At 45.8% G+C, this 23,244-nt stretch overlaps 1 protein-coding gene across 4 annotated transcripts in view; it reads right to left on the reverse strand.

The window, feature by feature from the left end:
- Positions 1 to 23,244, reverse strand: part of MAP2K6 (mitogen-activated protein kinase kinase 6) — a 146,143-nt gene that overhangs the window by 49,872 nt on the left and 73,027 nt on the right. The window contains exon 1 of one of the 4 annotated variants that reach the window (XM_044247544.1): positions 1,206 to 1,216. The exons of the other annotated variants lie outside the window; for them this stretch is intronic. The gene's annotated coding sequence lies outside the window, so the exon portion shown is untranslated. Of the gene's footprint in view, positions 1 to 1,205; positions 1,217 to 23,244 lie in introns of those variants that run through there. 4 annotated transcript variants of the gene reach the window in all.

Raw genomic sequence — 23,244 nt, forward strand, 5'->3', positions numbered from 1 at the left:
TCCATGACTATCCTCCATTTACACCCCTCCTACCATGTCTCGTAATCCCACATTCCTTCACGGTTGCCCTTCTGTGGTTACTTCTGCACTGATGACTCGTTTAGCACCTATCTTCCCAATTCACGTTCCATCACGGCATCGATTCTGCTCAGTGCCTGCACATCCTAAATGGTTGCTGACCTAATATTTGTTCTGCTCCCAACTGTTTTGAACATTAGTATTAAGCCCTTCAAGAAAGAAAGAAAGAAGAAAGGAAGGGAGGGGGGAAGGAAAGAAAGAGATAGGAGTAAAAATAGCACCAACTGAACATCAACAGACCCCATCTTAAATCCGAATTATGCCCCTTATTAACATCGTGAGCCTGAAAAACGTTTCTTAAACTGTTTCCACACCCGCTAATGCGAGATGAGAGACTCGGATCACTGAAAGGATCAGCTGCCATAACATGTGTGAAGACATCTAGCAGAGTCTCTCATATAACAGGTGTCCAATAGGTACTAGTTTCTTTTCTCCATTCCATGTTTGTTCTTTTTTTTTTTTTTTTTTTTAAATATGAGCTAAATAGAATGTTCCCTGTATGGGCAGCTTATATCTTCAGATGTCCTCCTCTCTGCTCTTCCTCTCATGGTGTTTATGTTAATTACATTTTTCAAACATCTCATTGACTTGGAACCATCTTCTCTTGCTTCCCACTGACCATGGGAATGATTTCAGCTCCCCAAACTCGGGATCTCTAGCAGTGAGGCTTCCGAATCCATGTCTTTCTTTATTAAGGACTTCTTTTTTGAGAGCAGTTTTCAGTTCACAGCAAAATTGAAGAGAAGGTACGGAGATTTTCCCTAGACCCTCGACCCTCACATATCCATAGCCTCCCCACAATCAACATCCCCTGTCAGCGTGGTGCGTTTGTTACAACTGACGAATTTACTGATGCATCATTTTCACCCCAAAGCCCATAGTTTACGTTCGGTTTCATTCCCGCTGTTGTACATTCTATGGGTTCGGACAAATGTATACTGAGATATATGACATATATTGACATATTCAGACATGTCTGGATATCATTATAGCCTCATTGTCCTAAAACTCCTCTGTGCGTTGCCTATTCACCGCCCCCCACTCCCCAACCCCTAGCAACCACTGATATCTTTTTACCATCTCCATAGTTTTGCCTTCTGCAGAACGTCAGATAATTGGAATCATACCGACTGGCTTCTTTCACTCCGTGATATTCCTTTAATGTTCTTTCATGTCTTTTCACAGCTTAATGGCACATTTCTTCTTAGCACTGAATAATATTCCATTGTCTGAGTACGCCATAATTCATTAATCTGTTCATCTACTGACAGGCATTTTGCTGCTTCTAAGTTTTAGCAACTATGAATAAAGCTCCCAGAAACATCTGTGTGCAGGTAAAGCAACACGGCTCCTTTTTCACCGCTTCTTTCTAGATGATGACATGGTCACTTCCCGCCCAGTTCCTGGTACTTCCCCCCTCACCCCCCCAATCAGATCTTTGTGGTTAAGAAGAAATTCCAAATGAAGTTCCTCACAAGGCTCTCTCTATCTTTGAGCCAAAACTGTTAATAATTCACCCAAGAAGACACTGCAAGGAGCAAAAAAGATCATGAAGCTACAAATTCTTCTTTGAAAGGGTCAGGTGATTAAGAAAAACCAGTTCCTATAATATCAGAGTAGATGTGATAAGACACTATAAATACCACATCATGAATACACAGGAGGCTCAAAGCAGGAGAGCAAAATGTAAAAAAAAAAAAAAGATCTCACAGGGGAAGTGGTATTTTAGGTGGTCGTTTGATCACTGGTAGAATTTAAGGGTACACGAGGATTGACTGGACTCATTTAAAATAAAATATTTTCCATATTTAAATGTTTTCCATTATAAATTTTTAAAGAATAATGGGTAAGATTTTGACAACCAGAACATGGAAATGCAACTGTGAGATTCTAAGAAGAACAAGGATGATGTGGGCGCCTGGGTGGCTCAGTGGGTTAAGCTGCTGCCTTCGGCTCAGGTCATGATCTCAAGGTCCTGGGATCGAGTACCGCATCGGGCTCTCTGCTCAGCAGGGAGCCTGCTTCCCTCTATCTCTCTCTCTCTCTCTGCCTGCCTCTCCATCTACTTGTGATTTCTCTCTGTCAAAAAAAAAAAAAAAAAAAAAAGAACAAGGATGAGCTCCCGGGGATGGTGAGAAGGCCTTATCTATACTCAAAGAACTTGTGACTTGTCTACTTTAGACAAAGTGAAGGTAGTACAGAGAAGCTAAAACCATAGAATCAAAGACAGAACAACCAAAACTACTAATCTTTAAATTTCAGATTTAAGAAGAGGAGTCCTCTGTGTTGTTCCATTGAGGATATCATGTCAAGTCATCCACATTTCAAAAAAATAAAAATAAACGTAACATGATGAATCTAATATCAGCAGAATATTTTGAAAGTGTGATACACACACACACACACACACACACACACATACCCCTTGTGTTTTAAGCTTCCAGGTGTTTGCTCATGTTTCCCCTGTCTGGTCAACTTTAACACTAAGTTCAAGCAGGTTCTCCTCCAGGGAGCCTCCCATAAAAACACACAGAATAACGGGGTGCCTGGGTGGCTCAGTGGGTTAAACCTCTGCCTTCAGCTCAGGTCATGATCTCATGGTCCTAGGATTGAGCCCCACATTGGGATCTCTGCTCAGTGGGGAGCCTACTTCTCCCTCCCCCTCTGCCTGCCTCTCTGCCTACTTGTGATCTCTCTCTCTCTCTCTGTCAAAAACACACAGAATAAAGGCTCCTCATCTGTGAGGTCGCAGTAGTCTTGACATATCTTTAATGGCCCCCTTCCTAAGCGGATTGACTGCACCCATCTGCTCACTCATGCCTTGCACCCAACTACAAGCTCTTCAAGGCCATCCCCCCACGTCCCACCCATGGGCAGGGCAAGCGCTACACCCAAGAAGTACGAGGCGGCGACCACAGCCATCTGACTGATGAATACAACGCTTCCACTTTATGGAGGCAAAACCCCTAGGCTCTGGTAAGTTGCTGGATTAGAGGTGCAGACGATCAGAAGACAAGCGGTAATAGTAGCAGTAACAGTCGTGGCGGTCACAGTTATAGTTGCAATTTGGCTTTTCCACACTTCCATGATATTAAGTGAAAGAGGAGAGTCAGACCTATTGGGGAGGGCGATGGGGAGAAGGCAGAAATGGAGTTCCAAAGCAGACGTGTTAAATACAACATGTGGGGGGGCTTGTGACAGATTTCAGGCAGATGAGTGGAGCGTAAGGCGGAGAGCGGGGGAGGAAATAGGCAGATCTGGTGACAAACAGAAGTAGAAAGTTGAATGAGAGGCCCGGAAACAAAAAAGAGAAGGAGAATGGAAGGCAGTGAAGGCAAGAACATTCCGACAGAATGAGATGTGAAGGAAGAATCAGTGAAAGACACAAAGAAATGCTAGATGTGTCGAAAAGGAATCAGCCCACGTGTTCAGAGCAGCATCATCAACTCACCCAGAAATGGTCCTGTCTTCAAAGAATGAAAGCACTCCGAGACCTTTCTTACAATGAGATTGAAGCTCTCCCTCTCTTTTTTTTTTTTAGACCAGATTGACCTGAACTCTGTTTTTTCACGTTAACAATCTGATGCTGACTATGTGTTCTTGAAAGAATGTATAAGCAAATCACGGCCAATGCCCTTGACTTATGATCTGGGTCCAGAGTGAAGGTGGGAGGCGGGGAGTGGTTCGTTGGGGAATCCCCGCTGTCCGTGCTCATCTTCCTCATTTCTGTGCTGCTTCATTCATGAGTCTTTATTGAAAGGAAATGTACTCACACGGGTGTTAAATAAAATACCCCTTTAAAATATGGCAACAGGTTGCTAAGAAATTTAGCGATGTGTTTGGACTTTTCAAAATGGTGGACTAATTTTTGGTTTAGATTTAAAATTAGCACTCCTATTTTAGAGATAAATACTGAAATGTCTCCAAATAAAATAATAGGATTGGCGGGTTTCCTCAAAAGAATATGGTGGAGGTGATTTGGGGGGTGCAGATATAGAGGAAATTAGATCAGCCATGTGTTGGTAACTGTCAAAGCTGAGCCATGGATACATGGTGGCTCATTGTACCATGTACCTTTGAATCTGTTTGAAATTTCCCAAAATATAAAGATTTTCTTAAATAGCTACTGAATTACACAAAACTCTCCTTTAGTACTTGAAACAGAGGGATAGTGAGTAAGAGAGTTGATTTTTTTTTTTCCCCCTTGGGAGAAGTGAATTATTTTTCCCCCCTGGTCCAAGGTTACACTTTTAATAGCACTGTGATTACCTCCCGTCTAGCCAAGGAAAACTACAGAGGAGTAACTCTGACCCAACCAAGCTGCATGAAGACTAAGAGATGCAAAGAAATACAAAGGAGAGTTCTTTGTCTGTAAAACCCTTCTTAGGGTTACGGTAGAATCGACCCTGCCTCTCTCCCAATTTCACCCCATTTCTCCTGTTGAGCTATGATCGATCTGCCATCATGCCATTAACCCATGAGGTAAGGTACACCTTAAAAAGAGGCCTCAGAAATTCACCTCTGTACGAATGTGTTTTATTAGCTTACATAATGCCCTTTTTTTATAAAGACTCTTAGGGAAAAAATGTGTGTCATCAATAATTAGAAGAGTTGAGGGGCACCTGGATGGCTCAGTGGGTTAAAGCCTCTGCCTTCAGCTCAGGTCATGATCTCAGGGTCTTGGGATCGAGCCCCACATCGGGCTCTCTGCTCAGCAGAAAACCTGCTTCCCTCTCCCCCTCTGCCTGCCTCTCTGCCTGCTTGTGATCTCTGTCTGTCAAATAAATAAATAAAATCTTTAAAAAATAATAATAATAATTAGAAGTGTTGGATTCTACTATATAAATGATCAACCTTTGCCTATGGATGATGTGAATGTTTTTCTTTGTGCTTCCTTCCTTGGGCTGATGGCTAAAAAGCTTACAGCCAAACTGGGACTCATGTTTATATTCATGTCCAAGTAGGCATTTTTTTGTTTGTGTCTTTAATAACATTTTATTCTGTAATATCTTACATACATGTGAAAGTAAACAAGACAGTCATGATCAATCCACATGAACCCAATCCCTAGCTTCAACAAATATCAACTCATGGCCAATTTTGTTTCATCTATAGCCAGCCCATCTCCCAGACATTAAATCATTTCATCCATAAATATTTTATCAAATACCTCCAAAAGAAATTGGCTGGTTTTTTTTTTAGAAAAAGATTCTCTCGGGACGCCTGGGTGGCGCAGTTGGTTGGACGACTGCCTTCGGCCCAGGGCGTGATCCTGGAGTCCCGGGATCGAGTCCCACATCAGGCTCCCAGCTCCATGGGGAGTCTGCTTTGCTCTCTGACCTTCTCCTCGCTCATGCTCTCTCTCACTGTCTCTCTCAAATAAATAAATAAAATCTTTAAAAAAAAAAAAAAAAAAGAAAAAGATTCTCTCTATTTATTTGAGAGAGAGAGAAGGAGGGAGAGAGCAAGCATGAGTGGGGGGGAAGGGAAGAGCAGAGAGGGAGAGAGAATCTTAAGCAGACTCTATACTGCCTGCAGAGCCTGACGTGGGGGGCTCAATCCCAAGACCCTGAGATCATGACCGAAGCTGAAAGCAAGAGTCAGACACCTACCAACTGAGCCACTCAACCCCAGAAACTGATTATTTAAACACACACACACACACACACACACACAAAACAGCATAATTACATGCAAACGAATAAGTAATTTCTTAATATCTACTCAGTGTTCAAAGCTCTAATGGTCTCATAAATATCTCAAATATTTTTAGAGTATAATGTGTTTGATCAGGATCAAAATTAGGTCTATGTTTTATGATGGCTTGATAAAGTTTCTTGACTCTATCTCTTAGCTCTCTCTCCATTTCTTTCTGTCTGCCCCTCCCTCTACATGAAATTGTTTTGTTGAAGAAATCTGGTCATTTGTCCTATAAAGTTTCCTACTGGATTTTGCCAATCAGATCCCCTTCTGATACACACACTCCTCTGTATGTTAGAGCTTGACCAGATTCAAACGGGTTTGCTTGGCAAGACTCCCTCACAGGTGGTCTTGTTTACTTTTTACTCATGTTAAATTGCTGCATTATACACATCCTCGTGAACTCTCTTAAACTCCTGACGGAAAAAGGAAGAAATAAATAAATAATCCCTCAAAAAAAAAAAAAAATAATCCCTCAACAACACTTGGTGTTTATCAAAATTTTTCATCTTTGTCGATTTGATAAGTAAACAAGAGTACTTTGTTGTTTTTAATCACATTTTAAAAATACTTAATAAAGCTGAGTATTTTTATATGTCTACTGATACCTGTATTTTTCTATGAACTACCGGTTCAAAATATTAGCTCATTTTATATTATTGTTATTATTTTAATTGAAGAGAAGACATTAATCTTCGGTAGTTTGTGTTGCAACATGCACACATGCACACATCTGGGGTTACTTCCCTTTTGGATCATACAAATTAAAAATTCTACATTCCTTTATGGCCTCGGTATTTTTATAAAGCAGGAAAATCGTTTCCTCGTCTCCAAATGGCTAGATAGCTGTCCCCATGCCACCTGTTAATCTGCCCATTTGTTCCTTCACCAATTTTATATACCATTTATTTAAGACAAGGGTAGGGAGGGACAAAGGAAGGGAGAGAGAGGGAATTCCAAGCAGGATCCACACCCAGCACAGAGCCAGACGTGGGACTCAATCCCAAGACCTTGACATCAGGACCTGAGCCAAAATCAAGAGTCAGACACCTAACCACCTGGGCCAGCCAGGTGCCCCATACACCTGTTTAATACATATACCTCTTCTATAAGTTCATTGGCTTTCCATATCAAAAAATAATTAAATATGACAGTCATTGCAGACATCTACACTTGATTCTGACTTTAAGAAAACTCTTTCAGGGGCGTCTGGCTAGCTCAGTCAATGGAGCATGTGACTCTCGATCTCAGGGTTGTAAGTTCAAGCCCCACACTGGGCACAGAACGTTCTTAAAATAAAATTTTAAAAGTTTATAAAACAAGAAAAAGAAAACTTTCTAGGCTTACTCCGTAAAAGAATGATGCTGAGTTTAGATTCAGTTTGGTGGAAGAAGTAGATGACTACAACATTTTGGTGAGGGAAGTAGGCTCATAACGGTTCCCAAGATGCGCCCATATCCTAATCCTTGGCACCTGCGCACCATGACCATGGTAACAACTTTGCAGATGTGATTAAATTAAGGATCTTGTGATAAGGAGATTATCCTGGATTAACCAGCTGGGCCCTACATGCCATCAGAAGTGCCCTTACAACAAAGATGGAAGGGGAGGTTAGACTCACCCAGAGAAGATGGAGGCCAAGCCTGAGAAACGGGTCAGCTCCCAGCAGCTACGTGAGGCGAGGAAAGGATTCTCCTCCCCAGAGTCTCTGGAAGGGGCCTGGCCCGCCCACACCTTGATTTCATACTTTTGGCCTTCCAAGTGTGACAGAATAAATTTCTACTGTTCTCAGCAACCAAGTTTGCACTAATTTGTTACAGCAACTACCAGAAACTAATACAGTGAATTATTAGAAATGGACATTGAGGGGCGCCTGAGTGGCTCAGTCAATTGGGTATTGGACTCTTGGTTTCAGCTCAAGTCCTGATCTCAGGGTCCGGGGACTGAGCCCCACGTCAGGCTGTGTGCTGAGCGTGGAGTCTGCTTAAGATGCTTTCTCCTCTCCCTCTGCCCCTCCCCCTGCTCACACTTGCTCTCTCTCTCTCTCTCTTTCTCTCTCAAATAAATTAAATTTTTTTTCAAAAAAAGAAAGAAATGGATACCGAATTTTATCACTTTACCTCTCAAAACGTATCCAATGTCTCTCCTACCACACCCACGCTGCTCTCTACCAAATATATGTCTCACTTTTCCCTTTCTCTTACCCCTTCGTTTCCTTCTCAACTGTTTCTGCCACTATCACCAAAGCATCTTATGACCCTACAACGCCACTGGTGATAGAAACACCTAGAAGGTCTTAACCTGACGATAGACGGGGTCAACACAAGCAACACTGAGATGCTAATTGCAAACTAGAAGAAACGGGTATGGGGAGATGAAGCCATCCTCCTCCTCAGTGGGTGCCCTTTACTGGAACAAAGAAGGAGTCAATTTGACCTCCTTCCAATTCTTTCTAACTCAATGGCATCTCAGAGGAAAACTAAGAAATGCAGCTCTTTCCCCCTGCCTGTGGCACATTCTGGAATCCCTTATGCTTCACCCCGCCCCCCGCCAACAAGAAACAAGAAACCATGGCCAAAGCAGTATCAAAAACCTATGGCAGGATCCTTCACCCTGACACTCCAATCCTCCAGCCTGAAAGAGCTCAGTAGAATCCTCTGCACCAGGCTTGTTTCTGCAAGATCTCGTCACCTTCTTTCCAGGGAGGCTGCGGGGTCCTGGGGGTCGTGTTTTGCAAGCCACAGCCTGGCCAAAGACCATGATGGGCTCTGCCTTTGGTCTGCCCGGTCCTCTCATGGCTTTAGCGCATCTCCCACTGGTGAGACTCCAGGTGAGAGGCTCCTAAGGGTCCCATAGCTTCCAAAAGACCAATAGCTTCGAGCAAACCACAACGTTTAAATGTGATTTTTCTGAGAAAAGAATACTAATCTACAAAAGCCAACAACTTAATTTCAAATCAGAGTTCTTTATGCTAATCTACTCATACGGCAATCCTAATGATTTCAGATCCTGTGGGGCCCTGAAGGGAAAATTCCACAGTCCCATAGAAAGACGGAGGCTCTCCGTTTTTTTAATCCTGGATAAACCTCTGTCACCATAATTAACAAGTATTGCTTCGGGCAGTGCTATGAGTCAGGCTGTCAAAAGCAGTGGAGTTCTCTAGTCTTGGGTAGTAAGTCCAGAACTCTTTCCAGACAGTCACCTTGAAGCATGTACATCAGTCAATCTCCAAGACTCAGCAACCCCCCCCACAAAAAAAGTAAAAATTCTTTACTGCACAGGGGGAATGTTCCACCTACCTATGTGATCAGAAATGTGAGTCAAATGGGGGAGGGGGTGGGCAGGCCCTGGGTAGCTCAGTCGGTAGAGCGTCTGCCTTCCGCTCAGGTCATGATCCCAGGGTCCTGAGATCGAGCCCTGGGTCAGCAGGGGAGTCTGCTTCTCCCTCTCCCTCTGTCCCTTCCCCCCCCACTTGTGTTTGCACCCTCTCTCTTTCTCTCTCTCTCTCTCTCTCAAGTGAGTAAATAAAAGTAAGTAAATAAAATCTTTAAAAAGGAAAATAAATAAATAACTACACCCTGGGATGTCTCATTCACATCACACCGTTGCCTCTGGGTGTCCTTAAGCCGTTGCCTCTGGGTGTCCTTAAGCCAGCTTTAATGGCTCACCAAAACACTCTGAGGAGATGACTTAAAATGATCCCTAGAGGCACTGATTTTACAAAACTAAGTCAGAGATTCTTACTGGACTGACTTCAGTTAACTATTGCTGATGGCAATTCTCACAAGCCTTGATTATTGGAGTGCAGTGCGAAGGGGGGGGTGGGGTCCCTGGTCCAACCAAGTTATAAAAGGCGTAGTTGGAAGACCCCTCCCCGTGACCCTGGAAGGAGGAGGCCAAGCGGAAAGGGACTAAGCGTAGCACTCAGGGGCGGTAAAACCTTGAGAAGATATTCATCCGAGCCCCAACGTTAAAATGGGAGTATTAGCATCGACCTTATTGCAATAACATGAGCTAAGCACGACAGACAGCGCCAGTGGATAAAAGCGTGTTGGATACGAGGATGCTAAAAATTGCCAGGTCAGGCTACGCTGCTGGTTTTGGCAGGTGCTGCCTTATTAACAAGTAGCTGCTCGTAAGAATAATAAAAGCAACGAATCCTTACTGAGAAGTTCCTATGCGTGAGGCACGGGTCTCAGTTTTGCACATAAACTCTTTTTTTTTTTTTTTTTTTTGGTAAAAATTTTATTTATTTATCTGACAGACAGAGATCACAAGTAAGCTGAGAGGCAGGCAGAGAGAGAGGGGGAAGCAGCTCCCAGGTGAGCAAAAAGCCGATTGTGGGGCTTGATCCCGGGACTCTGGGATCATGAACCAAGGCGAAGGCAGAGGCTTTAACCCACTGAGCCACCCAGGTGCCCCTGCACATAAACTCTTAATGTAGTGATCAGTAGCACTGCATGGAATAAGTATTACCGCCTCTATTTCGAGGCCCCTGTCCAGATACATGGAGCATTACGGACCTCAGAAGCCAGCTTTCCCATATAATATAACAGTATTCAGTCCTTTGATCACAATTACTTCTCATCACAGGTCTAGTTCTATTAGGGTCTAGAAGGATTATTGCTGACCTGCATGCAGGTTCTGCACAAAATCTGGGCTCCAGAAGTAAAAGTTCTGGGTAAAATCCTCCGAGCAGCTTGTCTACCCCTATGCCCGGAGGTACTGAGATAACAAACACAGGTTATCAAGCTGTTTACCGGGAACTACTGTGACATGACCTGAGGTCTATCAGGAGATCAAGACTCAACTGAAAATATATATATATGTATATATATATATATATATATATATAGCCATGAACTTTGTCCAAAACATTTCACCGAACCTTTCTGGACTTTGGTTCCCCTGATTCTAACATGGAAAACATTCCATCAACAAAACTAGCTGATTTTCTCATTAAATGGTATCTGGAGGAGCACGCCACCCATTTCATCCTTGATGTCACCAAGTTTTCTATTGGGTGATAGCTCTGTGGTATGTTTGTAAACGCGCACTGCTTCCCTAAGGGCTTCTGATAAAATTGATAAGCCTATCTCCTACCTGACGTAAATTACTCCAGCAGGAGGGTAATGGTCAAGTGACTGTTCGAAACTGGTCACTATGGCTTCTGTTTGCAAAACGCTGTCTTGGTGACACTTGGCCTGTGGGGTGACACTCCCTTCTCAATACAAAGAAATGGGGAGTGGGGACCATTACTGGATTCCTCGATGGGCTCATCCTGATGGTAATCTCAGTTGGATGTTTCCCCTGTTTTACGAGAAGATTTGACAGTCCTGCTCTGGACTAAAACCTCAAGGTCACTGAGACCCTTAAATCTGACTCTAGGCTAGAAGCCTTTACTCAAAATAAAATAAATGCACAAAACTGAATATATCCCAGTGAATACAGCTTGGGGACATTTTCTGTGAAGGAAGGATTCCTGGAGCGCCTGGGTGGCTCAGTTGGTTAAGTGTCTGCCTTTGGCTCAGGTCATGATCTCTGGTCCTGGGATCAAGCCCCATGCCCCACATCGGGCTCCCAGCTCAGTGGGGAGCCTGCTTCTCCCTTTCCCTCTACTTCTCCCCCTGCTTGTGCTGTCTCTCAAATGAATAAATAAAATTAAAAAAAAAAAAAAGAACTCATGGTTTGTTGACTAAGGTAAGGACCATACTTGTTCTCCAGGAAACTGCCCGTTCCTCCAGTATCTAACAAATAAACCAACCAACTAACGAGGCCTTACACCAAAGCATGTTCTCACTGCATCTGGCCATGTAACCAGAATTAGAGCCCACCTGGGATTGTTGGGTCTCTAGCTCAATGCCTGGGAAAACCATTTGGCAAATCCGCTTCCCACCTCACTAAAAACCTCATCTCTCTCTCCATCCCTAACTGCTCTAGGTAGGAGATGCCCTAGACTTCATGCTGGCACAGGACTCCCAACTTTGTAACCTTAATCTCTTCATCAGAAGAACACATCAATGAAAACGGGAAAATACACAGACTTTGCAAAAAAATAAAATGAAATAAAATAACTGTGGGGAGGGGAAAAAAAAACCACATAGTATATTGAGGAAGAAATAAGGATCTGAGGAGTTTGGAGTTTTTGTGCATTTGTTACTGCTTTCTAAATAGGATGGGAAATTTGAGCAGCTGTTTAGCTGAGAAAAAAAGCCAACGAGGAAAGGGACAAAAAAGCCAGGGAAATACACAGACACGAAGGGCCAGAATTCCCAGCGGACAGTGTGGGATCGACGGCACAGTGGAGAAGCCTGGACCCAGAGAAAGGAGTGGAGGGTCTCTCTTTAGGAACAGAAGGAAGAAGGGCATAAAAAGTGACAACAAAGAGAAAATTTGATGCAAAGGGAAGTTGAGAGAGGCACTCCGTATTGACGTAAAACAGGGTGTTCTGCCAAGATTTCCCATGGGGTCCTCGGAAGCACGGAGCCAAGAAACATTAGAAACAGCCAGAATAGGTCAGCGAAGGAGTTCCTGTAGTTTCAAATGAAACTTGACCACACGCTCCTGCAGTATGTAAGCTCCTGAGGAAGTAGCTAATGAGAAACATACGGGGAAATTCCAAAAGGCAACTCAGCGACGTCGAGCTCAAGTAGGTGTGATCTAAAACTTCCTTCTCTCCTCTAGGAACCTCCTCCATTCCAGACCTGCTCATCATAAAACGTGGAAACACACGAGTGAAAAGTGGTTCTCAGCTCAAGAACGACCCCGAAGTCTCAGAAGTCACACGTGTGAGGATGGGAAGCCTTTCGCTCTTCCAGAAAATTCAGGGACTTAGCTACCAAAGAGCCTAACTGCCTCATCTCCAGAGTTGCAAAGCTCAAGGTCTAAAAATCTGATCCAGGACACCACCTTTGCCCTCCAGATTTCATTACAACAGCTTTATTGAGATAGCATTCACCCACAATTCATCTACTCAGATTGTACAATCAATGGTTCCTTTATTTATTTATTTATTTATTTGACAGACAGAGATCACAAGTAGGCAGAGAGGCAGGCAGAGAGGGAGGAGGAAGCAGGCTCCCCGCTGAGCAGGGAGCCCGATGCGGGACTCGATCCCAGGACCCTGGGATCATGACCTGAGCCGAAGGCAGCAGCTGAACTGACTGAGCCACTCAGGTGTCCCCAATTTTTTTTTTTTAATTTATTTATTCAACAGAGAAAGAGAGAGATTACAAGTAGGCAGAGCAGCAGGCAGAGAGAGATGGGGAAGCAGGCTCCCTGCTGTGCAGAGAACCTGATGTGGGGCTCGATCCCAGGACCCTGAGATCATGACCTGAGCCGAAGGCAGAGGCTTAACCCACTGAGCCACCCAGATGACCCCAAATCAATGGTTTTGAGCACACTCACAGGGTTATGCAAACGCCACCATCACCAATTTCATAACATTTTCCTCACCCACAAAATAAACATAATACACATTAGCCATCCCCGTGTCTTTTCCTCTAATATCATCCCTCCCTCTGGTCCTAGGCAATCGCCAGCCTAAACTCTGTCCTTGTACATTTTCCTATGCTTGCCACTTCTTAGGTGGCATCACACAACGCGTCCTGTCCTCCGTCTGTGCCGAAGACTCTGTTCTCTGAAGTTAAATGCGTTACTACTTCTCCCAGTTGTCTCAAGATCCAAGAGCTGCGGGGCCAAAAGTTTTGCTCTCTGCAAAGCTGAAACTAGGACCGTCCCAGGGGGTAAGGCTGTGCAATGAGTCTTGCTCTCCCTGTGTGCCAAGTTGCAAACAGGTTGGGGCTGGTGGGAAGAACGGAATGTCCCGTGACAAAGAGGAGGGGTGCAGAGGGGGCAGGCAGCAGGACGAGCTGGCAAGGTGTTTCACGTGCTGGGGACGAAAGTCAAAGAGCATGAGGGAGCAGAGAAGAGAAACGCAAAATCCTGGGAAACGACACTAAGTGTTGAGAGGCCTTTGCCTTTGTCAATATAAGCCTCGTGAATGGCCGGACTGGCTTTTAAAAACTCTTTTCTGTTTGTTAAATTTTATAAACAAGTAAGAAAACATTCAACCTAGGAATATCAGGTTAACTCCCCCAAATCCTCCTGTTTCGGGAGAAGAACAAAGAGCCAAGCGTGTGCGCAGCCCAAGGGATATTACAGAAAGTAAAAGCCACATTCCCCGGGCTTAGCTCCCCAAATATGACCACGGTAAGTCAAAACCTGTTACATAAAGCTCCAAGAAACTGTTCAAATTCCATGGTGGCACTGAAGTTCTCTTGTATTTCAGACTGCCTGGAGAAAGTAGGCCATTAACCCGGGCTCAGCCCTTTCTTTACGTATAAAATGGCTATGGGATTAGCTCTCTTCCCAAATGGAATGCAACCTGTTCTAGATATCCCCAAGGAGGCTGGCATCTCTGACAACACCAGGCTTCCCTCCGAGTATTTACATGACCATATTTGTCAGTGAATTAAACCCTTTTACAAGCACAAGCTGAAACAGAGCCTGCCCTGACCTTGGAAGAAAAAGGGAGGCACATGCATTCGATGTGTATCTCAGCTCAGAACCCTTCCCAGCGTCTCGATACTCAGAGCTTAAGAAAACCCCCCTCTGGGGCGCCTGGGGGGGCTCAGTCGGTTAAGGGTCTGCCTTCAGGTCAGGTTATGATCTCAGGGGTCCTGGGATCCAGTCTGGCATCTGGCTCCCTGCTCAGTGGGGAGTCTGCTTCACCCTCTCCCTCTGCCCCTCCCCCCCAACTGCTCGTGCGTGCTCTCCCTCTCTCTCCCTCTCTGTCTCAAATAAAGAAATAAAAAATCTTTCAAAGGAAGAAGAAGAAGAAGAAGAAAGAAAAGTCCTCTTGGTGGAACCTGGATAGCAGGCCAACGGATGCCTCCTGGCTGGTGCTCACATAACAGGAGCAAATGTCTAACCTAAGGGGCCACAGAGGCTAATGATGCCACAAAAAAGGGAACTGAGGAGATGAACATATAGCACTTTCATTCATTCATTCAGTCAGTCAGTCAGTTAGTCAGTCAGTCATCCTCTCCCCAAATGTTTACTCAGTACCTACGATGCTTCAGCACTGAGCTTTACTGAATGTAAGGCAGTAATCAGAGCTACCCCCAACCCCCACTCCCATTCCGGTCCATCTCGATCCTCCAGTATGTCTCTTCTGGAACGAATAAGCTGCTATGCAATATTCCCACAGTCTGCAGGATGGATAGAGCAATGGTTCCTTCCTACATGACCCAAATGCGCCTGGGTGGTAGGAACAGGAGAAAGTCAGGTGACGCCTGCAGTTAATTCCCAATCTTTCAGAGCACATGCCCAAGCAGGGGGAACGGCAGACAGAGGGAGAAGCAGGCTCCCAGCTGAGCAAGGAACCTGATGTGGGGCTCAATCCCAGGACCCTGGGATCCTGACCTGACCCAAAGGCAGATGCTTTGACCAACTGAGCCATCCAGGCTTCCCCAGTTCCCAATCTTTGAGGAAGTTTGTCTAGGCCCTCCTTCCTAACTTCCCTACTTCCTAACCAAGTATAATTCAAATTACTCAAGTTGGCATCCAAGAGCCTCCCCCAGCTGTAGCATCTACTACGTCCACCTCTAAGAAGTAACTAAGAGACAGCCGAACAGGGGTGCCTGGGTGAAAGCAACTGCCTTCGCCTCAAGGTCTGATCCCAGGGTCCTGGGATGGAGTTCTGCCACCAGGCTCCTTGTTCAGCAGGGAGCCTGCTTCTCCCTCTCCCTCGGCCCCTCCTGCTTGCACTCTCCATCTCTCTCTCTCTCTGGCAAATAAATAAATAAGATCTTTAAAAGAGAGAGAGCGCCAAACAGAATTTCTTTCTCTTTCCTTGAACACACCTAACCTTAGTCTTGACTCTGTCTCTGGCCATGCTTCTCCTTTCCCCCGCGTGGTGCACACACACAGTCCTCTGTCTCGTAAAAGCTCTTCCGCCTGCATTTCTGGTTCAATAACTTCCTCCTAGATACTCATCCCTCACCTCCTATCTCCTTCCCTTGCCCTCTACCCACAAGACTGGGAAGCGATCCATGTCCGTACTGCTCTGGACGGCCAGGTGGGTGAGTCACTAACATTTATTCCAGGCCCAAAGCAAGGAATTCAGCAGACCCCATCCTCCACTAACCCTTCCGAATGCAAAACGAGTCGCTGTTCCTCTTGTGCAGATGAGAAGCTGAACTTCGGAAGGGTCAGGTAAATAATGTCCGTATCCCAATCACGTCAGTATCCCAGCGTGTAAGAGTGGAGCGAGGTGTGCTGTGCTCAAACCCTGAACCGTCCTCCCTCAACCATCTGGAGTACAAGGGGGACAATTCTTGGACCCCACTCCCAGCTCTCGCTGCCCCACCTCCCACCCCCTCCCGTGATCTGGCTTCCCGATACAGGTTCTGGGCAGCCTTAAAAGAGCACCCCATCTCGGGCTGCATCAGATCTCCTCTCCCATCGCTGGATTCCTACTCCAAGAGCGCTCCAGCTGCTGGAAGCTGCTGGACCTGCTGACACCCAGAACCTGGGGTCAGAGCATGTGGGGCCACCGCTGATCAGTGCACAATGACGGACAGGAGCTGATGGATGAGCCCTTTCATCCCACAGGCACCCAGTTCTGAGATACATTTCATGAGGCTCTTAGAAGACCCGCTGAGATTAAACCTGAGTTGCTCCGAGCAGTGACCGTTACACCGGCTTTCCCTCTCTCCCCGTCCCATCTGCCTTGCCCATCTCACTTACTGAGATCGCCCTGACAAACAAGTCTCTTGAACACAGGCCTCCATCTCGAGCTCTGCATTCGGAGCCCATAGCAGAAATGTGAGCCAAAGCAGACGAAGGCTCAGGGGCAGAGTAAGCCACCCTGCCCCTCCCTGGCCACACGAATCAGAGACCCAGTGGTGTGCCTGAGGCAATCTTAGAAGAGTGCATGTCTCACCTGTGCATTCGGGAAGCTTCCTCTTTTCTGTTACTCCACGGCCCGCACCATGCACCCAGAACACCATGCACCCAGGAAAGGCGTGGCTCAGGTGCCACGGATGGAGGCTGTGCATGGGCCTAGCAGTACCGGCTTCCTCTTACCAAGGCCCAAGCCCTTCTTACCGCTAAATGTCCAGCCAAGCGACAGCGGAGCTAGAGGCCAACCCCTAGAGTACCTGCAAGGCTATCCACCAGCCCTTTGGTGGATGGTCAGCTCTAACAGCCCGCTTCCACCCTGGAGAAGAGGAGGAGATAACAACTCGTGTTTTATGCCTACCGACTCCAAATTTGGGTTTCCTTCTGTGCAAGCACACTATGCAAGGACATAAGAAGGCCTAACGTACCAGCAAAGTTTCCCTCGCGATGTTGTTACAGACCGAGGGACTGATTTATGTTAAAGGAGGGGCAACAGTGAGTGTATGACCAAGGAACCCGCTAGTTCGATCCCAAACCTCACTGTTCAAAAGCAGCCAGCTTAACTGAACTGTGACGTGGCCTGTTGGAGGTTTGGACCGAAGCTTAATTAAGGTGCAAACACAACCACCTGCTCTTCCCATAGTACCTTAGCCCGTGCCCCACTCCTCGAATTTCTGTAAGGAGGCTTGCTCCCTTTCAGAGCAGGCAGTGGTGCTGAGGTCTGAGGACTAGTCATGTTCGTTGTTACTCAAGCATCATTTCTTCTTGGCCCTTCTGCCAGCCAGAGGTGGAAAACCTAGGCATGTATGTACAAACATACTCCCGGACATTAAAAATGCACACATGTGCACATCGACACACAAACATACATGCGCACACCCAGATGTGTATTTTGGATATCATGACTTCATACCAACAGGGTCAATTCCAACCCAGCCCCACTGGGTTCTTTTCGCCTTTTCTCATTGGCTCAGTCCGATAACTCATCCGAAAGAGCGTCAAGATAGCTCTCTCCCTACTACTGCATGTTTTCATTTAACATTTCATGTTTTCATGAACAAATTTGGGGGCGTCTGGGTGGCTCATTTGGTTAAGTGACTGCCTTCAGCTCAGGTCATGATCTCGGGGTCCGGGGGTTGTGTCCCACATCGGGCTCCCTGCTCAGCAGAAGTCTGCTTCTCCCTCTGCCTGCCGCTCCCCCTGCTTGTGCTCTCTCTCTCCCTCTCTGACAAATAAATAAGTAAAATCTTTTCAAAGAGAGAGAATGATCCAATTTTGACACAAAGTTTCCTCAGCAGAATTACACTCCTGCTGTATTTGCCAGCAAAGTCTCACACTCGTACCAGAACAGATCTCTGGCAAAGGCATGGGACCACCATAGCTGGCTTAGACCAATCACCTCCAGTCCCGGGACGTCTCCCCTCAAGGGCACGGTCACATGGAAGAGGGTGAGATACCGAAAGAATATAGAGTTTCCGGTAGGCAGAAGGAAGGAGGCTGTGGAATGTGGATATCCAGGAGGAAACCAGCTGTATCCACTACATTAACCTATAATCCATACAGTAGATTGGGCAACATAAATCCTCTGAAATTATATGCAAAATGTCTTTGTGTGTGCACATGCACAGCTCCCCAGGGAGAGGATTCTCCATCATCATCATTTCTCAGAGGGTTCAGGCACACAAGAAAAGTTTCAAACCACTTCATTTTAAACTGGCACAGTCCTTCACCTTAAATTTACAGCGCACAAGAGATCTCTAGCAACTTAAACCCTAATTCAGAAAATGCCAGGGTTTCTCCAATCTCATTTATCACATTCCTGCTCTTAGGGCAGAAATCAGAAAACTGCACAGCTTTTGTCAAAATACAAATGCTTGTCTCAATTCGAATCCTCCTTAAGCCTGTTCCTAGAGACCGACTTCAGGCTTCCAGGACAATTAAGGGGCACTAAATCTTCTTCGAATTAGACATGCTGTCTTTAAATTCTCATTCTTCTAAAGAAAACGGGGACCAAGCGGGCGTCTCCGAAGAAATAAAGGGAGCAGAAGTGCAAGCTGCCATGAAAAGAAGAAAATCCTGTGGTTTAGGAAAAGCCAAAGAGCAAATGTCAAGGCAGTTGGTCAGTGTCAGCCTGTTCTCCTGATTTTATCCCACTGGCCCCAAGGGCAGCATTCGGAGTCCAAGAAGTATGACCACCATCTGGGACAGCTGTGGTCATAGAAAGGGCTCCTCCATCCAGAGCTGTAAGCCTGCAGGATTCTTTCAACAGTTGCATTGGTCAGAAAAGGCGGAACACAAAGGCATCTCCTGCAGCCCCTGCAGAATAGGGAGGGGGACTGAGCATTAAAAAGCCTGTGCCCTTGGGTGTGGCTCTTAAATTTTTGCCAGGCAGACAACTGCTGTGCAGAGACCAAGTCACGGAATCCAGATTGGACTCAGCAGCCTTGGTGACAGGGTGACCCTACAAAATGATCCTCCCAAACAGGGCACTTGGGAGAATGAAAGAGGACACCATTAATGAATAAAGCGAGGCAAGAGATGTAAAGAGGGGAGTAGCAGACAAAGCCCGCTCAGCCGGTCCTTTGTAAGGCTCTGCTCTGCCCTCCCCGATGTGCTCCCCTGCATGAGCCTTACACCATGCTCAGCATCACACAGAATAAAAATAAAATTAAAATAAAATAGCATAGGGGCTGCCTGGGTGACTCAGTTGGTTAAGTGTCTCCCTTCGGCTCAGGTCATGATCTCAGGGTCCTTGGATTGAGCCCCTCATCGGGCTCCCTGTTCAGTGGGGAGTCTGCTTCTCTCTCTCCCTCTGCCCCTACCCCCAGCATGCTCTCTTTCTCAAATAAATAAATAAAATCTTTTAAAAATTAAAAAAAAAAAAAAACATCAGATACCACACCGTGTTCTCCTGGCCCATGAGGAGCCATCCATCTCTCTCCATTCTAACGCTACTCCAACTTCAAAATAACCATCTTGGTGGCCCCAAAACCAAACTTCACAGACCTTCGCTCTGAGCTAGGGCATTAGGACCATTTGCAGGTGTTGGTTTTTCCATATTTGATTCAGGATATGTCCCAGTGACTCACTGGACTATTTTGGTCTTGGGAATGAAGTTGCCTTCAGAAAATTTTGCTGCAATCACACATACCAGGGCAGACGGGAGGCTCTCCTAACAGAGACTCGAACATCTGCCTGAGGTTGGGGAATCAAACAGATCTGATCAGGTCCTCACTGCAATTCTCTGGAGCCCTGAGGGTATTTTTATAGTTTAAGTCATCTCCAAATACTCTCCTGGATCAATAAGCCTGTATGTTCATTAACCTTCATTTCTAGTTCACATGACTTAAAAAAAAAAAAAAATCCAATCTGGATTTCCTGGTTTCTTGCTCTCTTCATCATGGGCCAAAAAAAAAAAAAGAAAGAAAGAAAGAAAAAGAAAAAGAAAAAAAAAGAAAAGTAAAGAAAAAAAATTCTAAAAGATTCCTTACCCCCAATGCTTAACTAATAATAAATTACTCATTAAAACAACTACCACAGATTTTCTAAGTTCAAAAGCAGAAAATATTTATTGAAAAATTAGAAAAAAGGAAAGGTATGAGGAAGAAAATTGAAGTCGCCCAAATTCCACCACCCAGGCTACACCCTTGTTAATAGGGGGGCATTACTTTGTGGTCATTTCTGTACACAGACAGATCAGTAAGTATATACTTATATAGATTTAGTATTTTCCCATAAAATTAAGACCATGCCGTGTGTGTGTGTGTGTGTGTGTGTGCGCGCGCACGTGTGTGTGTGTGTGTGTGTGATTTTTAACATTGTCTCCATCCCTTGGCATTTCACTGTGACTATCTTCTGCAGACATTAATCATATTTTTGTAACTCTTTCCTCAGCTGCAAAATACTGCATTCAAAGAGCTACAGATACTGGTTGCAAAGACGAGTGTTTACTCGTGATTGGGATGTAACCGACTGTGTGGCCAGCAAGCCTCAGACGCACGTGCAAAACGTGTTTGGCTCTTCGCAAAGGACAAGATGACGAACAACGTGCTCAGTCACCTGGTTTCGCAGAACTTGAAATCAATCCACTTAGAACACCACCGGCCTCCGGCATGGATAAGGAGCTTAAAATCACGGTTGCCTCAAAATACTTTTCTCGAAAGGCTGTCTGAAGAACAGAAGGACACGCTCTAGAGAGGGAGCTGTGCCAGATCCAACAGCCTCTGAAGAAAGCCATCCTTTTAAAATCCGACAAAATCGTGTACACATCTGTACACTTTCTATACTTTCTATGGGCTTTGTGCTGCGCCAGGTCATGGTGACGCCAAGGGGACCGAGGCCATAATCTCTCTCTGGAGGACTTCAAAGCCGACAGGATGATGCAGGGAGGAAGCTGGTCCTCGGAAGGCATGGCCCGCTGGGACTGGGCGGTGCAGAGTGGGCAAAGTCGTCCAAACAGGCCAATGAGACGTATGACAGCGGACCACATACACTAAATAGATTGATTTTTCCATCGTACTCTGATATTGTTCAATATACATTGGCTCAATTTACCTGCTATGAGACTAAGTTCAACAAACATTTAAACTATTTAAGCTCAAATATTTGAGCTATTTATTTATTTATTTGGGAAAGAGAGAGAGAGAGAGCACAAGCAGGAGGAGGGGCAGAGAGAGAGAGGGAGCGGACTCCCCCCGTGAGCAGGTTGCGGTGATCGATGCGGGGCGCCATCCCAGGACGCTGCTGGAATCATGACCGGAGCTGAAGTCAGATGACACTTAACCAACTGAGCCACCCAGGCGCTCGTTATTGAGCTTTTTATCCATGTAGGCGCTGCGCCAGGTGCTTCAGATACAAAGATGAAAGAGACATGCCTCGGCCCTCCATGAACTCCTATTTTTGTACGGATCACAGACGTCAAACAAATAATTGTATCAGGACTAACGGCCGCGCAAGCAAGGAGCTCTGAGAGGGACTGAACTGCTAACCAACCTGGGGGAGGGTGTGTCTCGAGGCGGCTTCCCTGACCATGGGCAGTGGGAAGGGCAGGGGGTAAGGTAAAGTGGGAAGAGGCAAGGCATTCCAGTAAAGAAGCGAGCAAACACGAAGTCAAAAGCAGAGAGGTGTGGTGTGTCCAGAGGGTTCTAAAGAATGGGTGAGGCTACAGTGTAAAATCCGAAACAAAGTGCAGGGAAATGAACGTAAGCGGGGAGAGCCAGGGTACGGTCTGAAGCACCCAACCGGCATGGTCACAGCTCTGTTTTCGATGAGAACCTTGCTTCATACTTCACTGGGGAAATGGAAGGTGGGAGATGGGACCTCACTCATCTCTCGTCCCAGTGCCACCAAGCTTCCCCTTCTCCTTTCCGTACCAAAGTAGGCATGCCCCTCCCATAGAAGGCCAGCTCCTCCACTGGGCTCTAGATCCACACTAGGAAGGATTCCAGTACTTCAGATGTTGTGTCCCTGACCATATGCCCCAGGATCCTCATCATGCTACTCATGTTTACTCCTATCAGCAAACAAGTATGCTCCTGTATCTGCCCTACAAAAATGCTTCCCTCCATTCCACATCCCCTCCGCTCATAATTCCAGTTCCCTAAAGAGCTGTCCATACTCTGTTATTTCTACTCCCCTGCATCTCCTTCATCACTCCACCCACCATGATCTGGCTCTCTTCTGCCATCACGCCCCAAGAAGGCTCTGTCAAGGTCGCCAACCATCTCTGTGGATACTTTTCTCATTTTACTCAACTTCTGTAGTCGGCAGAATAATGCCACCCTCCGAAGATGTCCACATCCTAATCTCTAGGACTTGTGCAAAAGGAACTTCGCAGGTTGTGTTTCAGGCTGAAGGATATGGGGGGATGATCTGGATGGTTTAGGTGGGCCCAGCCTAATCCCAGGAATCCTTAATGGTGGAAGAGGAAAACAGAAGAGTCAAAATCTCCCTCATCTCAAGAGATGACCCCCTCCATCCAGTTGTTCAAACCAGCCATCCTGAGTCTCCTCCTGTTCTTTTGTCCCCATGTCTAAGCCAAGAGGAGATCCTATTGATTTTATCTCCAAAAGTAATTCCAAACCTGCCCACATTTCTCCATCTCTCTTGCTAACACCTTTTGTCTTTCCTGCTCCTTTGACCCATGCCCCACAAAGCAAGAGGAGAAAGGAAATATAAATTGAATAAAACTGTACCTGTGCTTAGAATTCCTCAGGAGTTTCCCATTGAACTTGGGGTAAAACGCACTCCTGCTGCAGCCTTCAAGGCCCTGTGTGATGTGATCCCCACCCATTTCTCTGCTCTTATGTCCAATCACTCTCCTTTGATAACTCTGTGCATTAATCGTTCTCTTCTAGGTTTTGGTTCTTTGATCCTACCAAGCTCTTGCACACCTCAGGGTCTTTGCACAAACTCTCTGTTCTGCCTTGAACATTCATTTCCCCAACAGAACTATTTCCATTTGTGTTCCTTCCATCCTTTTTCATCCCAGCCTAAATGCCATCATCGAGGAGAGCCTTGCTTGTCTACACCATGGTATCCTCCATCTCAAATCCTTGTGGG

The sequence above is a fragment of the Neovison vison genome, chromosome 5 (assembly GCF_020171115.1).
Source record: "Neovison vison isolate M4711 chromosome 5, ASM_NN_V1, whole genome shotgun sequence".
Lineage (NCBI taxonomy): Eukaryota > Metazoa > Chordata > Mammalia > Carnivora > Mustelidae > Neogale > Neogale vison.